This window comes from Phyllobates terribilis, unplaced genomic scaffold, assembly GCF_046119375.1.
Source record: "Phyllobates terribilis strain yellow unplaced genomic scaffold, ASM4611937v1 Scaffold_4__5_contigs__length_816908805, whole genome shotgun sequence".
Lineage (NCBI taxonomy): Eukaryota > Metazoa > Chordata > Amphibia > Anura > Dendrobatidae > Phyllobates > Phyllobates terribilis.
In genome coordinates, this window is record NW_027362764.1 from 376,541,559 (window position 1) to 376,560,900 (window position 19,342).

Consider the following 19,342-nt stretch of genomic DNA (forward strand, 5'->3'; position numbering starts at 1 on the left):
ACCTCACCAACCGTTTTAAGCTTTCAAATTACTAATCATGTTTATCTGTATCTTGGCTGGAAAATAATTTGGGCTTTGTAGCAGTGTGCAGTACTGATTCTATTAGGCCATCTATACTAAGCTCCACCAGATTTAAAATTACTAATCATGTTTATCTGTATCTTGACTGGAAAATGATTTGGGCTTTGTAGCAGTGTGCAGCACTGATTCTATTAGGCCATCTATACTAAGCTCCACCAGATTTAAAATTACTAATCATGTTTATCTGTATCTTGGCTGGAAAATAATTTGGGCTTTGTAGCAGTGTGCAGTACTGATTCTATTAGGCCATCTATACTAAGCTCCACCAGATTTAAAATTACTAATCATGTTTATCTGTATCTTGGCTGGAAAATAATTTGGGTTTTGTAGCAGTGTGCAGCATTGATTCTATTAGGCCATCTATACTAAGCTCCACCAGATTTAAAATTACTAATCATGTTTATCTGTATCTTGGCTGGAAAATAATTTGGGCTTTGTAGCAGTGTGCAGTACTGATTCTATTAAGCCATCTATACTAAGCTCCACCAGATTTAAAATTAGTAATAATTTTTAGCTGCATCTAGCCCGGAAAATAATTTTGGGGCTCCGAGATGCGCAAGACACATAAGTGCCTTTTTGCTGCACTACCTGCAACATGACCCTCAGATTGTCAGAATTCGAAGTAATCATGACTACTGGGTTGCCACACTCTTAGATCCCCCACACTCTTCGATCAACCTTTTCATTTTAATAAAGACCAAAAAAATGGTCATTTTTGAAATTATAAGCATTAGCAGGTTATTAGAAACTGAAATCAAACAGTTTTCAACTCAAAACTTTATTCTAGGTGATGTTACATTTGCACATAGGACCCCTTGTTCGAAAGGAGCTTCTGAACTCTCTCGTCCATTGAATTTGTCAGGTTTTGGATGGTTTCTGCTTCAATTGTTTTGCATGAGGACAGAATACCCTCCCAGAGCTGTTGCTTAGATGTGAACTGCCTCCCGCCATCATAGACACTCCTTGAACCATGGCAGGAAGTGCTGTTTGAGAAACTCCACATACATTATGGAGTTCATCTTTACCCCTTCAGGGATCCTAACGGGGCCGACAATCTCTCTCCCCATGATTCCAGCCCAAAACATTACTCCACCTCCTCCTTGTTGGCGCTGTAGCCGTGTTTGCGTGGGGTGTCCATCAACCAGCCATCCTCCACTCCATCCATCTGGACCATCGAGCGTTGCACGGCACTCATCCGTGAACAAAACAGTTTTGAAATCTGTCTTCATGTATTGTTTGGCCCACTGGAGCCATTTCTGCTTGCGTGCAGTGGATAGAGGAGGTCGACAGGATGGCGTACGCACAGCTGCAAACCTCTGAAGGACCCTGCATCTTGTTGTTCGGGGGACGTTGGAGGCACCAGCAGCTTCAAAATCATGTCTGCTGCTATGACAAGGCTTTTTTGCCGCTGCTCTTTTAACCTGACGTAATTGCCTGTAGGAAAGAATCCTCAATTTGCCCTTATCAGCACGCACACGTGTGTACTGTGAATCAGCTACATACTTCTTGATTGCCAAGACACTTCATCCTGATCATCGCACAATGTTGATTGTAGTCATGCCTTGACCTAAACACTCCACAATTTGTTGCTTCTCAGCAGCCGATACATCCTTTTTCTTTCCCATTTTGGCAGAAAATGTAGGCTGCTTAATAATGTGGGACAGCCTTCTTAAGTATTCTTGCCTTTCATTGGACACACCTGCCAAACTAATTAGCACAGGTGTCTGCAATTGCTTACAGTGATATAAAGAGCCCTGACACACATCACCATCAATGAGTTTAACTGACAAACAAACAAATTCTTCCCTTATCACTCCTAAACACTTTTTGCATAATAATTTGGAACACAGTGTACATGTGCTTTTCCACAAAACACCAGTGGATCACGTAGTGAATCTTACAGTTCTAACTTGCCAACCGTGGTCTGTATGGAGTTGTTCAATAAAGGGCCCAAAATTAAGATAACATAGACGGGAGAGGTCTCTATGAATAGGAATTCCTAAGTATTTGATACCCTGTTAGGGCCAGGCAAAGGGAAAGTTGGACTGGATGGAATCCTGTATGGATTTGGGGAGGGAGACATCGAGGGCCTCAGACTTCGCTGCATTGATTTTAAAACTTGACCATGTAACAAAGTGATCTATTTCAGCCATAGCAGCAGGGATGGATATATGTGATTGAGTGATATATACTAGGACATCATCAGCAAATAGAGAGCACTTGTACTCGGTGCCTCCCACCTCAATCCACCTAATATTGGGGTTATGGTGAATTGATGAGAGCAGGTGCTCCGTCACTAGGATGTATAAGAGAGGGGACAGAGGACATCCCTGCCTTGTCCCATTGGTGATTATGAAAGGTGATGAAAATGTTCTGACGCGTCCCCTGGGCCTTGGGACACCCGGAGCTGGACCCTTTTTGGTGGATGCTGGTGGTTGTAGTCTCCGTGGCGGCGACCCCGTTCCGTGGCTCAGGGCGGTCAAACCAGTGGCGAAACTATTTATGTGGTTTTGATGTTTAAACGTCCGACTATGCCACCCGTGGATTGCGGTCAGAGCGAAGCGCCGCTGCAGGGCAGACCGCTGAGGCTGGTGTTGTGGGTGCAGCAGAGCGTAGCATAACTCCCCACGGGAGGAGTATAGCCTCAGGTCAATGTATGCGGAGGATGGGGGTGATGGTGCAGGGCAGCAGCAGTAACGACACGGAGTCAGTGATGCAGTCCAGGGCCTTTACTCACAGTTCTTATTATCCAGACCACGTCTGCAGGTAACGGCTGCCCACGTCGTACTGTGCTCACCAGGTGAGGGGCTCAGACAACTCCCAGATAACTTTGGAGCGCTTCACAGGACCCCCTTTGTGTGTCCTTTGTCTGGCCTTTCTTACCAACCCTTCTGTCCGGCTGCCTCGGGCCTCCTCTTGGTAAACTTGGCGCCAGTTTCCCTGACCCTATGTGGTGCCTTCCTAGCGGGTGTAGCGAGGGGCTGCGCCACATAAAATGTCACAGCCTCCGGTTTCTAGCTGAGGGTCATTTCCCACCTCCACTAGTTTCGGGGACCGGTCTCCCCCTTTGGCCTGACCCCTCCACGCAGGTGGATTCGGGCGTGCGGTGGCGACTCGGCCGTCCTCACCCCTGGGATCCCTTCGTTCCTTGTTCCTGGAGCCTTCTCCGCTCCTTTTCCTTCCTTCTTCCTCTTCCAGGCCTGGGCCTCTGTTACTAGGCCCGCCTCAGGAGCAGAGCTCATGCAGAGCCCCTGCTCCCTGTCACTTCTGCTCAGACTTCTCTACACTGAACTAAGATGGTGCCTACCTTTTATACTCCCTTCTCAATGCACCCAGGAACTGCTTCCTCCCTGCTCCTGCACTACAGGGTTCCCCTTCCTCAGTGTTCCCTCCCCCCACTCCAGCCAGGGACAGAGACTGTCGTGCCCATCTCAGGGGCATATTGGTCGCCCTGCCCCACGGCAATGTGGTGTAATGCATGCAGGTATCGGGTCCTGATCCACACTCCATTCTTACCTGAGAGTGAGATATCACACCTCTGGGTGAGGTGCAATACCTCTGTAGCAACCGAGCCCTCAGGGTGCTACAGTTCCATTTATCTTCAGCCTAGGTGACGCATTGCGATACAGGGCCGTGATTTTGGCTATAAAAGGGTCCCCTAGACCCCTACCCCAAGCTTTTTAAGAGAATAATATATGGCGTGCCAGGAGACTCTATGGAATGCTTTCTCAGCATCCAATGAGAGTATCTAATTACAAATTTTTAACTGCATCTAGCCCAGGAAATACTTTGTGCCTAGTAGCAGTGTCTGCTAGTCAGCGGATTATCCCGGCTGTTAAGCAAGCTACACCACCTGTAGTTTGGACACTTAATTTTTTCAAAGGAAATGCTTCGTGACCACGGGATACTCAGTGAAGAGCATCAGGAGGCACCCCAAGGCATAGGGGCTGGGACTGGCAGTAGGATGCCTTGCGGTGGACAGCCGAGCTCGATCCTTATAAAAGCTTTTTAACTGCAGCAGCTTTAGTGGACGCTACTGGAGCTGGAATTACGCGGCTGCTGGCATGAGACTTGCCCTCCAATAGATCCTTGTAAAAGGATTTAAAGTGTATTCATTCAAATTAGAGAGACAATTTAAATTAAAAAGCTTAGAGCTGCCTCCACCACAGGGGGGCTCCCTCGACCCACCAGCGGACAGGCACCAGTATTGGGAGAGGGGGGCTGGCCGTCAGGGTCCACCGCGGCTTTGGCACAAACCCCGCGACACGGAGGTGGCACGGGCAGGAACGGACTGGCCGTGTCGGCTTCTCACTTTTTGGATTTTAGAAGGTCATGACATGCCTATATCTGTGTCTCCCCTCCTTTTACTCCTCCACCTCTTTTCTTTTCGCATGACTATATGTACTTGTCACTTTTCCATGTGTTAGTTATGTCTTCTGAGCAGTTTGTCAGCTTTTGGACACCTTTGAAGGTGTTTTCTATGTGTTTCTATGTGTTTTTGTTTGCCTGCCATTGGTTTTAACGGTGTTCGAAGGTGTTCGATGAACAGTTCGACAAACAGTTCGGCGAACACACGGGTGTTCGACGAACCGAACTCGAACACTACGGGGGTGGCTCAACACTACTGACAATGTCAGAAAGGGGTTAAAGATAAAGAAAAACTATTTTTGATTTTGCAACAAATTTGAGAACCGTGTGCTCCAATTTGATGAACTTTGTGCAAAAAACATCAGAAAATACCAAAGAACAAAAAAAGTGACTTAAAAAACCTGTTGGATTTCTTGTTACTTGATTGTTGTGGTCGCTACAATTTATTGGTTGCCATGCAACAAAGATTTTAAATAGCCCTAAATACCCAAATGTTATGCTGTAAATAGTCACAGAGAAAGTAATCCTACAGCACCACTTAATGAATGTGAAATTCATTTAGGAGGGATGTAGCATTGAGATAGTGTGATTTTTGACCATGTCATGTTTGCTGGTGTAGACCAGTCAAAATCTTCCTTCTTTCTTCTAGAAAAACATACCAGAGGACAAATGCACAAAGAAATTTAGCAAAAAAGAAAAGAAGCTTGCAGAGTTATTTTCTATTAAAAATTGTATGCGTGCTGCCACATGTAAAAATCACAGTTTTTATGTTTATGCTACCTGGTGTGCCTAGAAACATACCCCAATTTTTTTTTTTTCTGCAAAACTGTTGCTTTGGTCCCAATTTTTTCATTTTCACAAGGGTAATAGGAGAAAATTGACCATACAATTTGTTGTGCAATATCTCCTGAGTACGCCGATACCCCATATGTGGTGGAATACTACCGTTTGGGCACACAGCAGGGCTTGGAATGGAAGGAGCACCATTCGACTTTTGGAGCACAAAATTGGCTGGAATTGATAGAAGACGCCATGTCACGTTTGAAGAGCCCCTGCCAAAAACATGCCAAAACAGCAGAAACCCCCACAAGTAACCCCATTTTGGAAACTGCACCTCTTGAGGAATTCATCTAGGGGTGTAGTGAGCATTTTTAACTCTCAGACAATTCACAGAATTGTATAACATTGTACTGAATTAATGGAAAATCACATTTTTTTCTAAAAAACGTTGCTTTGGCCCCAAGTTTTCAATTTTCAAAAGGGATAATAGGAGTGATGTGAAATTGTAAAATTATATATCTGCAGGATATCTACAGTATCTATCCATCTATCTATTCTTTTCTATCTTTCTATCTATTTATTATCGATCTATTATATATCTAATATCTTTCTATCTATCTATCTATATATTTTGTGAGGCAGTGACCGGGATCATATATGAGGGACGGTATATATCCCCCAGAATGTGTACAGAGACCTATTAAATCCATTGGAGTGCATTGCAGTCACGAACTCACCTGTGGATACAATGCAGGAATGAAGGTGAGCATGGACCTTGTCAGGCTATCTGGCTAAGGCAGATTAAAAACCCAGCAGGGCCTTCATTTCTTGGAGGAGGTCACAGGAGGCAGTGGAGGCGGCCTCCTCCCTCCAACCCAGGTTTTCCAGTGGCTCTTGCCACAGGTCCTTTAAAAACCCTGCACTAAGGATTAGTATTGTTCAGTGTTGGGACCTGCTAGGAGCATAGCAGGAAAGCTTGCCGGGCCTGTGAGCAGCTGAACCTAAGCCTGGGAAGGTTCTGCACCCATTAGGCTCTGAGCGGCCCGGTGCGACCGTTGCCCCCAGCAACTGTTGTTTACAGGACTTCTGTTAACCTGGCTGTGAACCGGAGGACTTTCTGTTAACATGTGAGTTGCTGAAATAAAAAGCTGTTTATGTTGGACTTGCTTGGGTCACTGCCTCAGTTACTGCACGGTGTGAACACCGCCGCCTTACACTTTATGTTTTTTTTTTCTTGGTTGCCAGGAGGGTTCTGGCTGTGATCATCCTGTGCTTGACTGATGCAATTTCCTGGTTCCTTTGAGATGTCTGCATAAAAATTAGACGCCATATAGATGGTCTGTGTGATGTCCTTTTTTTTTCTCGCACCCATAGACTTCCATTGGGAGTCTTATCCAATTTGTGTCCATACGCAACATGCTGCAATTTTTTCCTCACGCCAAGTACAGGTGTGAAGAAAATAGCAGATCTGCTCTGTCTCATTGAGTAACATTGGACCGAGTGCAATCCGATTTATTTATTTTTTTATTTATTTTTTTTTTTTATACCCTTGAAATAGATAATCTTACCCCACAAGTGTTGATAATTAATATTTACCACTTGATTACTTTACGTCTGTATAATTTTTCAGATATCTTTTTAGTATGTTATTATTTTTTACCTGACACTTGCTTTATGGCCCCCATACAAATTAAATGAAAGTTTGGAAAGGCAAGTCGAAAATCCTATGTGTATGGACAGCTCCGGAATCTACCCATATAGAAGATGACGGTACAAACAAGGATCAGATATATTAAATTTCAGTAATATCTTTCTAGTATGTTAGTATAAAAGTACTTCATGAAGAATACAGCATGTCAGACATTCGGCAACAATAATAAATATTGTAGTATAATATATACATGCAACTATATACTTGGACAAATCGGACCACTTGACAAAAAATAAAATAAAGTAAGAAAAAAGTGGGCGATAAGGTGGTCATTAGTGATGAGCGTGCACTAAAATGCTCGGGTACTCGTTGCTCAGGTCGAGCAAATTGGAATTCTCGGGTGCTCGACCCGAGCAACCAACCCAATGTAAGTCTATGGGCAACTCGAGCATTTTTCAGGCGGCTGCCCCTGGCGGTCTGCATAGGGCCTAAAAATTACCCAAATCGATGGGAATAGTGCTCAAATGACATAGGAACAGCATGGGGAAGACCCCTGGAAGCATTTCTGACTCCCAGGTCACTGCTGTCAACAACGTTGTCAGAGTATTACGCCACTTTTACGGACTCACAATAAAACATACAAAAACGAAACCAAAATGGATTTTCCTGGGAAATATGTTAAGGAACATCCTTTCCAGGGTAATGACTTGTATATAAGGCAAAATAAATAGCCAAGACCAAAAATACTCCTCCACACCTTGGGCTATATTCACGCGTAGCATTTTTGATGCGTTTTTGCACTTTTGCATTGCTTTCAACAAAGACAAATGCATTCACTGGGAAATGTCATTTTAACATTTTACAACCTTATCTGGCCATGTGGTGTGTGTGACCCCTCATCAGACACATGCGTACAGTGCTGAAAAGACATTGGAACAGCATGGGGAAGACCTCTGGAAGCATTTCTGACGCCCAGGTCACTGCCTAAAAGTGTGCCCATCATAAGTGATCCTTGGCGCATGCGAAGATGCCTCCCGCCATGCACCTGTTGTTGCAGACTTGCAACAATCACTTGTCCCAGTGCAGCGTTCAGTTGTCCCTACCCCATTCCTTGGAATACCAGCGCAAGTATGCAGCCAGCCACCCACCCTCCCACAGGCTGCAATACTATACTGCCAAATTTTTGACAGCAGCTTGCACTTGAAAAGTGGCCTTTTAGGCTCGTGGAGGCGGAAGCAGTCCACAATCTTATGGCGGCGGCGACCGGGTATCCATACTCTGTCCCCAGCTGCCACTATTTTTCCCGGTATCGTCTCCGCCTTCCTCAAGCACGGGTCCCACAACATTACCCGTGCCCTCCCCAGTGCACTTACTGGGAAGGACCGCCTAACAACAAACACTTGGACAGGTGAATGTGGCCAGAGACGGTACGGAGCCAGTCCACAGCTTTTTTTTTTTTTTTTTTTTAGCTGAGAGTTGTATTTAGCTCGGTGAAAGGACTGGCCTAGAGGGAAACCGTATCTACCCCGGCTGTCATTTCTCCATCACCAGGTTCCGCCCATTGTCACACACGACCATGCCTGGCTGTATGTTCAGCGGTGAGAGCCACAGATCAGGCTGCTGTGTTACAGCTTTCAACAACTCTGCAGTGCTGGGCGGTTTGTCAATTAAGCATTAAGCATGTTATCTTCAGCACAGCCTGTTGCCGTTTGGCCAAGGCAGTGCTGTCAGCTTGTGACTGATGTGGTCATTTCGGAGATGGAGGAGGAGGTGCAGAAGCTGAATAATGTGATTACATTGAGGTTAAATTGGCGACGCTGTTTTTTATACTAAAGAAAGATCCTATTGTTTTGGGGTTTTTTACGTTATTTTTTAAGACCAATGCATTCACCGGGAAATGTCATTTTGACATTTTACAACCTTATCTGGCAATGTGGTGTGTGACACATCATCAGACACATCCTGTTTTATTTATGATGAAGGGACTCTGAAAGTCATAAAGCCTATTTTTATAGGGCCATCAGACGTCCCTTACTATTCTTAAAAGGCCAGCAGTCGGCCCTAGCTATTGTTAGGGAGCCATCAGCCAGCTATGCTTTGTTTTTCCCTTTATTAACAAGTGGGTCTCCTATACTGTTATTGTGTATGCAGTGACTGCAAGGGCTGCAAAAAATTTGGATGCAACCCAATACCCCTTTGGAGAGACATAGAGGAGGGTCTCAGTAAAAAAAAAATGTTCCCATTATAAAGGAGCCGGTCCCCTATAGTGGTAATGCCCATGCTGTGACTGCAAGGGCTGGCAAAATTTGAGAAAAACCCCACTAAGAATTTAAAGACACCTAGAGCAGGGCCACAGTACCAAGTATGACATGTTCCCATTAGAAAGGAGAGGGTCTGCTATACAGTTATAGGGTATGCAGTGAGTCCAATGGCTGACCAATTTTAGGAAAAACCCCACTAAGAATTTAAAGACATAGAGTAGGGCCACAGTAATGACAAATTCTCATTAGAAAGGAGAGGGTCTCCCATAGTGTTGGCCTATGCAGTGAATGCAAGGGCTGCCAAAAATTGGGGGGCACTCCAATGCCCCTTGGAAGAGACCTGGAGGGCCTCATAAAAAATGTTCCAATTAGAAAGGAGCTGGTCTCCTATACTTGTAATGCCCATGCACTAAGTGTATGGGCTGACAAACATTTACCCCTGGGGGGTATACATGAACATACTGTATAATTTATTTATTTATTTTTTTACGGGCATCATAAACGCCCTTTAAAAAGTTATGTGGGTGTTGCATCACGAACCACGGTCACCCTGGCGATATGATGGAGGAGAAGGAGGAGGACAAGAGCAAATAGACAAAATCAGGAAGCGTATACCCATGTGTGGGTGTGAAGAGGTGCATGGGAATACACCTCCCAAAAAAAGACACTGAATTTGAGTTTATGTTACGCTGCTATCATTCGATGGTGTTGAGAAGTCTGGCCCAATCCAGCCCTTGTTCATTTTTATAATAGTCAGCCTGTCAGCATTTTCAGATGACAGGCGGTTGCGCTTATCAGTTATAATTCCTCCAGCGGCACTAAAAACCCGCTCTGATAAAACGCTAGCGGCAGGGCAGCCCAGGACCTCCAAGGCGTAGAGAGCCAGTTCATTCCACGTATCCAGCTTGGATACCCAATAATTAAAAGGCACAGAAGAATCACGGAGGACGTTGGTACGGTCAGCAAGGTACTCTCTCAGCATCTTCCCAAACTTTGCACTCCTTGTGCGAGTATCCCGCACTTCAGGGCCTGTGCGATGGGAGGGTCTGAGAAAACTGTCCCAGAACTTTGACAGTGTTCCCCTGCCTCTGTTGGATTGCATTTGTCTCTCTTGCCTGTACTCCTTGGTTGTCCAACGAACTGTGACCTCTACCGCCAGCGTTTTCAGATGGGAATTTTTTTAATAGTTCCGCAACAAGGGCCTTCTGGTACTGCCACGTTTTTGTAGACCTGTACGCCTCAGGAATAAGAGATATAAAGTTCTCCTTGTAGCGTGGGTCTAGAAGTGTCACCAACCAGTAATGACTGTCACCCAAAATTTTGAGAACGCGAGGGTCATGGGAAAGGCAGCGTAACATAAACTCAGCCATGCGTGCCACACTACTAACAGGCAAGACTTCCGTGTCCTCACCAAGAGGATGACTGACCATGCTCTCCTCAGAAGACAGAGAAGCGGGATGATGATGCTAATTCTGGAGTCATTGCCGCTCACCATCTTGGTGGAGTCCTCAAAGTTTTGGAGGATGGTACATATGTCTGACATCCATGTCCACTTCTGAGGTCTTATGTGTGGAGTCTGAACTGAATACCGACAGCCTTGTTGATGCTGGTACTCAACAACTGCCCTCTTCTGCTCACAAATCCTTCCCAACATCTGCAGTGTAGAGTTCCAACGCGTGGGGACATCACATACCAGTCTGTGAGCCGGAAGCCACAAACGCTGCTGAAACATGGCAAGGGTGGCGGAAGCTGTAGGTGACTTTCTAAAATGGGCACACAGGCGGCATACTTTAACAAGCAGATCCAGCAGCTCCGGGTAGGATTTGAGAAACCGCTGAACCACGAGGTTAAGCACATGGGCCAGGCATGGTACGTGTGTGAGCTCGCCTCGCCCCATTGTCACACACGACCATGCCTGGCTGTAGGTTCAGCGGTGTGAGCCACAGATCTGCCAGCTCTTTCAGAGCTGTCTACAACTCGGCATTGTGCGGTTTGTCACCTAAGCATATTGTCTTCAGCACAGCCTGTTGACGCTTGGCCAAGGCAGTGCTTCCAGCTTGTGACTGATGTGATCATTTCGGAGATGGAGGATGAGGTGCAGGAGCTGTAGACTGTGGAGGCAACCCTGATTGACCTACGACCCGCAATTCTCGGCGTCGGGAGGACATGTTCCGTCCCAAGGTCTGACTGGGTTCCGGCTTCCACTATGTTAACCCAGTGTGCCGTCAGCGAGATGTACCTTCCCTGCCCACAAGCACTTGTCCACGTGTCCGTGGTTAGGTGGACTTTCCCAGTAACTGCGTTGTTGAGGGCATGGCTAATGTTTTGGGACACGTGCTTGTGTAATGCGGGGACGGCACACCGGGAGAAATAGTGGCGGCTGGGGACCGAGTACCGAGGGACGGCCGCCGCCATCAGGTTGCGGAATGCTTCTGTCTCCACGAACCTAAAAGGCAACATTTCGAGCGCAAGCAGTCGTGAAATGTGGGAATTTAGTACTGTGCGGTGTTGGCTGCGTATTTGCGCTTGCGTTCCAAGGACTGGGGTATGGACAACTGAACGCTGCGATGGGACAAGGACGTGGACGTGCTTCCTGATGCTGCTACTTGAGAGTGTGCAGGGCAGGAGGCATCTTCGCATGCACCATGGATAGGGGACTGGCTTGCATGCACAACAGCGGAAGAAGCAATGGTGCCACCTGCAGACACTGTTCCTGGACCCTGGGGTTTGGCCCACAAAGTCGCGTGCTTTGCTGCCATGTGCCTGACCAGGCTGGTCGTTTTGCCACCCCTGCTGATGCTGGCCTGGCAGGTCGTGCAAATGGCCTTTTTGGGGTTATCGGCAGAGTCTTTAAAAAACAACCAGACTCAGGAAGACCTAACAGTTGTACCGGCAACTTCCATCGTGTTGGTGTTACGGGGAATGGTTGCCTGCCTTCTTTCTGCGGGCACCACACTGCTTCTTCCTGCCTGTTGGGGTGCTCTGACTCCCTCCCCCTGTGTGCTGCTGTCCTTGCTCTGCATGTCCTCCTGCCAGGTTGGGTCAGTTACTCTATCATCCACCACCTCATCTTCCACTTCCGCACTCTGGTCCTCCTCCTGACTTTCTGGCAATTGTGTCTCATCATCGTCCACCTCTTGGGACACTTTCCCACCGTTGCCTTCGTGTGACTGTGGCTGCTCAAATATTTGGGCATCGCTACATGCGATCTTCTCTTGCCCCGCTTCAAGTGGATCGGGGAGGGGCCCGAATCTATAAATGGGAAAGTAAACAGCTCTTTGGAGTGTCCAAGTGTGGGATCAGTTGTCTCTGGGCACTCGTCATGGTGGGAGGAAGGAGGTTTAGGGTGAGGAATATGCGGTCCAGACTCAGTTACTGAGACTTGACCGTGTGGAAGACAAGGTGGTGGTGTTGGTGGCTAAGTGACTGGAAGCATTATCTGCTATCCAACCAATAACCTTTTGACACTGCTCTGTGTTCAATAGTGGTGTTCTGCGGTCCCCTATTAATTGAGACAGGAAGGTCGAGCGAGAAGATGTGGGTGTTTGTTATGGCACAATTTCAGCTTGCCCACGGCCTCGCTCTCTGCATGCACCATGTCCGGTTCCCCGTCCCTTGCCACGTGCCTTGCCCATTTTAAATGGAGGACAATATCTTCCACGCTCACAACAAATGACTGAATTTGGAGCGTACTTATATGTGATCCGTGTGACGGACAAACCACAGTTTTAAATACCTGACGTGTAGGTAACTATTTTGAACAGCAATCTGGTGTCAATTGCTTCACTGACACACTGAAACAAACTTTTAATGAAGATCCGAAATGTCAGTATTTTCTGAAAACGTATATGTGATCCGTGTAACGGAGAAACCACAGTTTTAAATAGCTGGATTTTTAGCGCTGTAATATGGAAAGAACCTGGCTTTATTCTTCAGTGTCTACAAGCAAATGGTGCAGAAAAACGGTGTTCTCTGGATTGCTTTTTAAGCAAATAATGAGGATTAAGATGCAAAAAAAGTTATTCCTGAGACCTGGGCCTTTGTCTAGAAAAATCTAACAGCAGCAGAAGGCAGAACTGGAATGGAGCCTCTTGTTCTATATGCACTGCAGTCTGCTATATACACTGTCTGCCTGATATCTCTGCAAATGGATTAGTCCTCAGGACTGTTTGTTGAGATGGATATGTGTCTCTAATATACAGTCATATGAAAAAGTTTGGGCACCCCTATTAATCTTAAGCTTAATGTTTTATAAAAATTGGTGTTTTTGCAACAGCTATTTCAGTTTGATATATGTAATAACTGTTGGACACAGTAATGTTTCTGCCTTGAAATGAGGTTTATTGTGCTAACAGAAAATGTGCAATCTGCATTCAAACAAAATTTGACCGGTGCATAAGTATGGGCACCCTTATCATTTTCTTGTTTTAAATACTCCTGCCTACTTTTTACTGACTTACTAAAGCACTTTTTTTTGGTTTTGTAACCTCATTGAGCTTTGAACTTTATAGCCAGGTGTATGCAATCATGAGAAAAGCTACTTAAAGTGGCCACTTGCAAGTTGTTCTCCTGTTTGAATCTCCTCTGAAGAGTGGCATCATGGGCTCCTCAAAACAACTGTCAAATGATCTGAAAACAAAGATTATTCAACATAGTTGTTCCGGGGAAGGATACAAAAAGCTGTCTCAGAGATTTAACCTGTCAGTTTCCACTGTGAGGAACATAGTAAGGAAATGGAAGAACATAGGGACAGTTCTTGTTAAGGCCAGAAGTGTCAGGACAAGAAAAACATCAGAAAGGCAGAGAAGAAGAATGGTGAGATCAGTCAAGGACAATCCTCAGACCACCTCCAGAGAGCTGCAGCATCAACTTGCTGCAGATGGTGTCACTGTGCATCGGTCAACTATACAACGCACTTTGCACAAGGAGAAGCTGTATGGGAGAGTGATGCGAAAGAAGCCGTTTCTGCAAGTACGCACAAACAGAGTCGGCTGAGGTATGCAAAAGCACATTGGAAGAAGCCTATTTCTTTTTGGAAGAAGGTCCTGTGGACTGATGAAACCAAGATTGAGTTGTTTGGTCATACAAAAAGGCGTTATGCATGGTGGCAAAAAAACACAGCATTCCAAGAAAAACACTTGCTACCCACAGTAAAATTTGGTGGAGGTTCCATCATGCTTTGGGGCTGTGTGGTCAATGCCGGCACTGGGAATCTTGTTAAAGTTGAGGGACGCATGGATTCCACTCAGTATCAGCAGATTCTTGGCAATAGTGTTCAAGAATCAGTGATAAAGTTGAAGTTACGCAGTGGATGGATCTTTCAGCAAGACAATGATCCAAAACACCGCTCCAAATCTACTCAGGCATTCATGCAGAGGAACAATTACAATGTTCTGGAATGGCCATCCCAGTCCCCAGACCTGAATATCATTGAACATCTGTGGGATCATTTGAAGAGGCTGTCCATGCTCGGCGACCATCAAACTTAACTGAACTGGAATTGTTTTGTAAAGAGGAATGGTCAAAAATACCTTCATCCAGGATCCAGGAACTCATTAAAAGCTACAGGAAGCAACTAGAGGCTGTTATTTTTGCAAAAGGAGGATCTACTAAATATTAATGTCACTTTTCTGGTGAGGTGCCCATACTTATGCACCTGTCAAATTTTGTTTGAATGCAGATTGCACATTTTCTGTTAGTACAATAAACCTCATTTCAAGGCAGAAACATTACTGTATCCAACAGTTATTACATATATCAAACTGAAATAGCTGTTGCAAAAACACCAATTTTTATAAAACATTAAGCTTAAGATTAATAGGGGTGCCCAAACTTTTTCATATGACTGTATTCCTTCTCCTCTCGCCTTCGGCCACACTCGGGGGCCCTCACTAGGCTTCACCTTGTGCTGTAGGCCTTGGCTCGCCTAAGCACAGCAGCCAGCGTTCTGCCTCTTCACTGGTCTAAGTGCCAGCACACTCTCAGCTCTCTCTGAGCTCTGTTCCTCTGTGTCTAAACCCTAAACTGAGCTGCCTGGCTCCACCCTCCATATATATATATATCCCTATCAGGGCTCCCTCTGCTGGTCTGAGGTGGTAGGGTGGAGGTGTGTGAATGTGTGAGGGCCTCTTGTGGAGAAGTCATCAATGCACCCTTCTGGGTTCTGTGGCACCAGTGCGTAGCAGGGCGCCACAATAGGATTGGGGCGCAGGATGGGGGAGCATAAATAACAGGATGGGGGTACAAATACCAAGATAGGGGAGCATGGACCATGATGGGGGCTCAAATACCAGGATGGGGGCAGCACAAAACAGGGTGGGGCACAGGAAGGGGGTTGCACAAAAGAGGATGGGTGCTGCACAAAAAAGGATGGAGGCTGCACAAAAGAAGATGGGGAGCACATAGCAGGATGGGGCAGGACATATCAAGATGGGGGAGCAGGATGGGGCAGCACATAACAGGATGGGGGAGCAGGATGGGGGCAGCACAAAACAGGATGGGGGCGCAGGATGGGTGAGCATATGCCAGGATGGGAGACTATATACCAAAAAAAATGCTCGCCACCCGGGCGTAGAACGGGTTCAATAGCTGGTTATATTATATCCGAATATCTACGATACCTGTAATAAAAATTATTATATGCTCTTTTTTTACATTTACCCAGATCCAGTGCTTCTTGTTTCACAGCATCCCCCATGCACATGCCCATCTATCCCCTATTTGAAGATCTGTGTGTATTTTTGTATTTATATATTTAATAAACTTTATTTTAATACTCTTGATGACCACCCTATCGTCCCCTTTTATCTTGCTTTATAGTATGTTAGTATGTAAGAGGGTTTAAAAATTAGCAATTTTTCATTTTTTTTAAGTAAATTTGCTTTGCAAAATTGTTTCTTCCACTAAAATGGTACTTTAACCCCAAATTTCTCATTTTTACAAAGGATTAATAGAAGAAAATGCACCCCACAATTTGCTAACAAATTTCTACCAAATACAGTAATACCCGATATGTTTTTGAAAACTAATGTTTAGGCGCACAGCAATCCTATTTGATTTTTGAAGCACAAATTTGGCTGGAATAGATTCTAAACATCAAGTCGCCAAAACTGCAGAAACCATCCACAAGTGAACCTATTTGGAAAACTACACCCATTAAAGAATTAATCTAAAGGTTTGATGAACATTTTGAGCCCACAGGTGTTTCACAGAATTTTACAATGGATTGTGAATAGAGATGAGCAAATATGTTCGGAAAACATTCGTGTTTTTTTTCAAATTCGGCACGAACATTGCACATTCAGATTTGTGATCGGGCATCCGAGCGTTTATAATGAAAATCCGCCAAATTCAGCAAGTGTGGTTGTGGCGCGCCTGAGGGTTCAGTCGCCACAGAGGTACTGCACCTCACCCAGAGGTGTGGTGTCTCCTTCTCTCAGGTAAGGAGGGAGTGCTGCCCGGAACCCCAACACCCTCATTCAACACTACACTACTACAGGCCGGCTGGAAGGGCAAGATGCACAGTGTTTCTGCTGAGCCCTGTCCCTGGCTGGAGTGGGGGGAACCAAAGAGAGGGGGAACCAGTAGTGGGTGAGGGAGGAAGAAGTTTAGGGGAGCACTTTTATAGGTGTATATAAAGGGAAGCCATCTTAAGAAGGGTGTGTAGGTCAGAGTGTGAGAGTGGATTCAGTGAAAGAAGAGGAGGAGAGCAGAGTCTCTTCAGGAGCTCTGCTCTAGAAAGGGGCCTAGTAATAGAGGCACAGGAAGGGAGCAGAGGAGAAAGGCTCCGTTAACAGAAGGGATCCCAGGGGGTACGGTGAGTGCAGGACGGCCGAGTCTGCCAAGTGTCAGAGGGATCAGGCCGCAAGAAGGGAACCAGTCCCTGGACCAGCCGTGTTACTCCAGGTCTCAGCTGGAAAACCGGAGGCTTCTGCACTTCCATGGTGCAGTTGCCACAGTCTCACCCTAGTCACCGTGAAGGGCATCAAGTAGGTCCGGGAACTCCAGGTTGCCCAGAGGGACTTCAGAGCACCCGATCGGGACTGTGTGTGGGGAAGCGCAGGGCAGGAGGGAGAAGACCCGGCGCGAGAAGTCGGTCTAGTAAGGAACATAAAGAAAGCAGGGTTCCGTCAAGCGCTCCTGATATACTTGAGAAAGTGCTGGACCCCTTATCTGGTAGACGCAGTGCGACACGGGAGGCTGACACCCGTACAGTGTACCTGACGAACTTGAACAGAACTGTGAGTAAACTCGGATGACTGCACTCCACTGCCTCCGTTAGTTATTTCCGCTGCGCCATCTCTCCTGCACCACAAGCCCCAGCATCACCATCATCTATACTACACTGCCCTGGGGCCCGCTCCACCTGTGGGGAGCCGTTCCAACCCAACTGCCCTATCAACCGCCCCAGATGTCTGAAGCAGCGCTGGTACCTATTACCTGAAACCACAGGTGTCGTCACGAACACTTCCTAAGAACTACAAATCCCATATAAATATATCCCTTCCCCCGCCACAAAAATTTAATTTGATTCAATCCAATTACTCCAATGTGAATAAAATGTCATTCTTGTTGCACACCTCTTTGGTACCGGGCTTTACTTATATTTTCATGGATTGGATCCCTGCTCTGGAGTGCCGTATACTAATTATTAAATGGTAAGCGAACACTTAAGCATTATTGTTTACAGGAGCACCAGTAGAGCAGCTACCAGGTGGCAAAGGGTGCTGTCACCTGGGGCTCATCGCTCGGAGGCGGCCACCCAGAGCTACCGCCACTGCTAACTGTATTGGCATGTGCAGCAAATCGATAGTTAAGCTCTGCGGTAATGCAGGACGCCATGATCTTCCTGCACTACTGCTCTCCGTTTTGTAGATTGCATGTCATTTTAAGCTTGCAGTTTACAGAATGCCCCTCATACTGTGTATAGGGGAGCTGTACATGGGGGGACTCAATGGACACTATTAAATCTTAAGTGGGCACTTAAGTATTGTTATAGGGGCACTCAGGGTGTTGTGATTGTCAAAGATGTACATGAGACATTATCACTTTCTAGGGGCAAAATGTGGACACTGTTTTCTAGGGCTTTTGCACAGAGCATTAATGTCTAGGGGGTAATTTTACCATCTAGAGGGCACAAAGGAGGCATTATTACTATGTAAGAGGCACAGTGGTTGCATTACTATGTGGGGGCAGTAAGAGGAGCATTGGTTTTGTACCACACAGCAGGTGCAGTAATAGGGACACGGCAGCAGCGGCTCAGTATTGGGGTATCAGCAGGATGAGGAGTTTGTGCAGGTTGGGAATAGATGGGGACGGTGCTGGAAATGTAAGAAGCCTAATGTGTCTTTGTTGTAATCTGTGCAGACGAGTCCTGGATGGAGAAGTTGTCATGATGGTCGGAGCCAGATGGAAAAGACGGGAAGAGTGAACGACTCCATGCGAGAGCACGTCATCTGTAATTCACCATCTATAACTGTACTGTAATCTCTATGTTCTACAGGACTGGCATCTACCACTATACATCATCATATGGCGGTCAGATCAGTGTTTTGCCCATTCCCCCCCCCCCGAGCTAAACACCTAGCTACGTCTCTGGTGTGTCGTCAGTGTTTGGTCCGTGTGTCGTCAGTGTTATCAGTGTTTTTCACAGGTGGGTCAATGAATAAATAAATTATAAATCTTCTCCAATCCTTTTCAATGTTAAACACAGACAGCACATAGCACACGAATGGTATGAGTATAGTCTATGTATTTTTCATCCATAGACTTGTATAGGCCTTTTTCATTTGTTTATGCCAGAAAAAAATGGACAGGTGCATAACACCACAGACTATAATGAGTATGTGATGTATCCATGAAACAAAACAGATACCACATATACATGCCAAATGGAAATCTGAATGGGGCCTAAGGCTGTGTTCCCACCATGAGTTTTGATGCTGTGTATTTTTGCTGTGTCAAAAACAGTCTCACAGTTCCAACAAAGTAGATGGAATATATAGAACTCTCATGCCCACAGTGCTTTTTACACAGTGTATACTGACCTGTGCTGTGTGTTTCACTTCCACAACATATCAGTGAGTTTTATGTAAAATTTTCCACACAGTTACATTTGATACAGAAAATCTACAGCTAAATAACACACATGCGATTTTATATATGTTCAGTTTGGGGGGGCAGGTCCAAATCTTACACCGGG

General features: G+C 45.8%; 1 long non-coding RNA gene across 1 annotated transcript in view; it reads left to right on the plus strand.

Moving 5' to 3' along the window:
* LOC141264340 (uncharacterized) overlaps nt 1–18,591 on the plus strand; it is a 298,797-nt gene extending 280,206 nt beyond the window's left edge. The window contains exon 4 of the long non-coding RNA XR_012319892.1: nt 18,508–18,591. This is a non-coding gene — a long non-coding RNA (uncharacterized lncRNA). The remainder of the gene's footprint in view (nt 1–18,507) is intronic.
* The last annotated feature ends 751 nt before the right edge of the window (nt 18,592–19,342 follow it).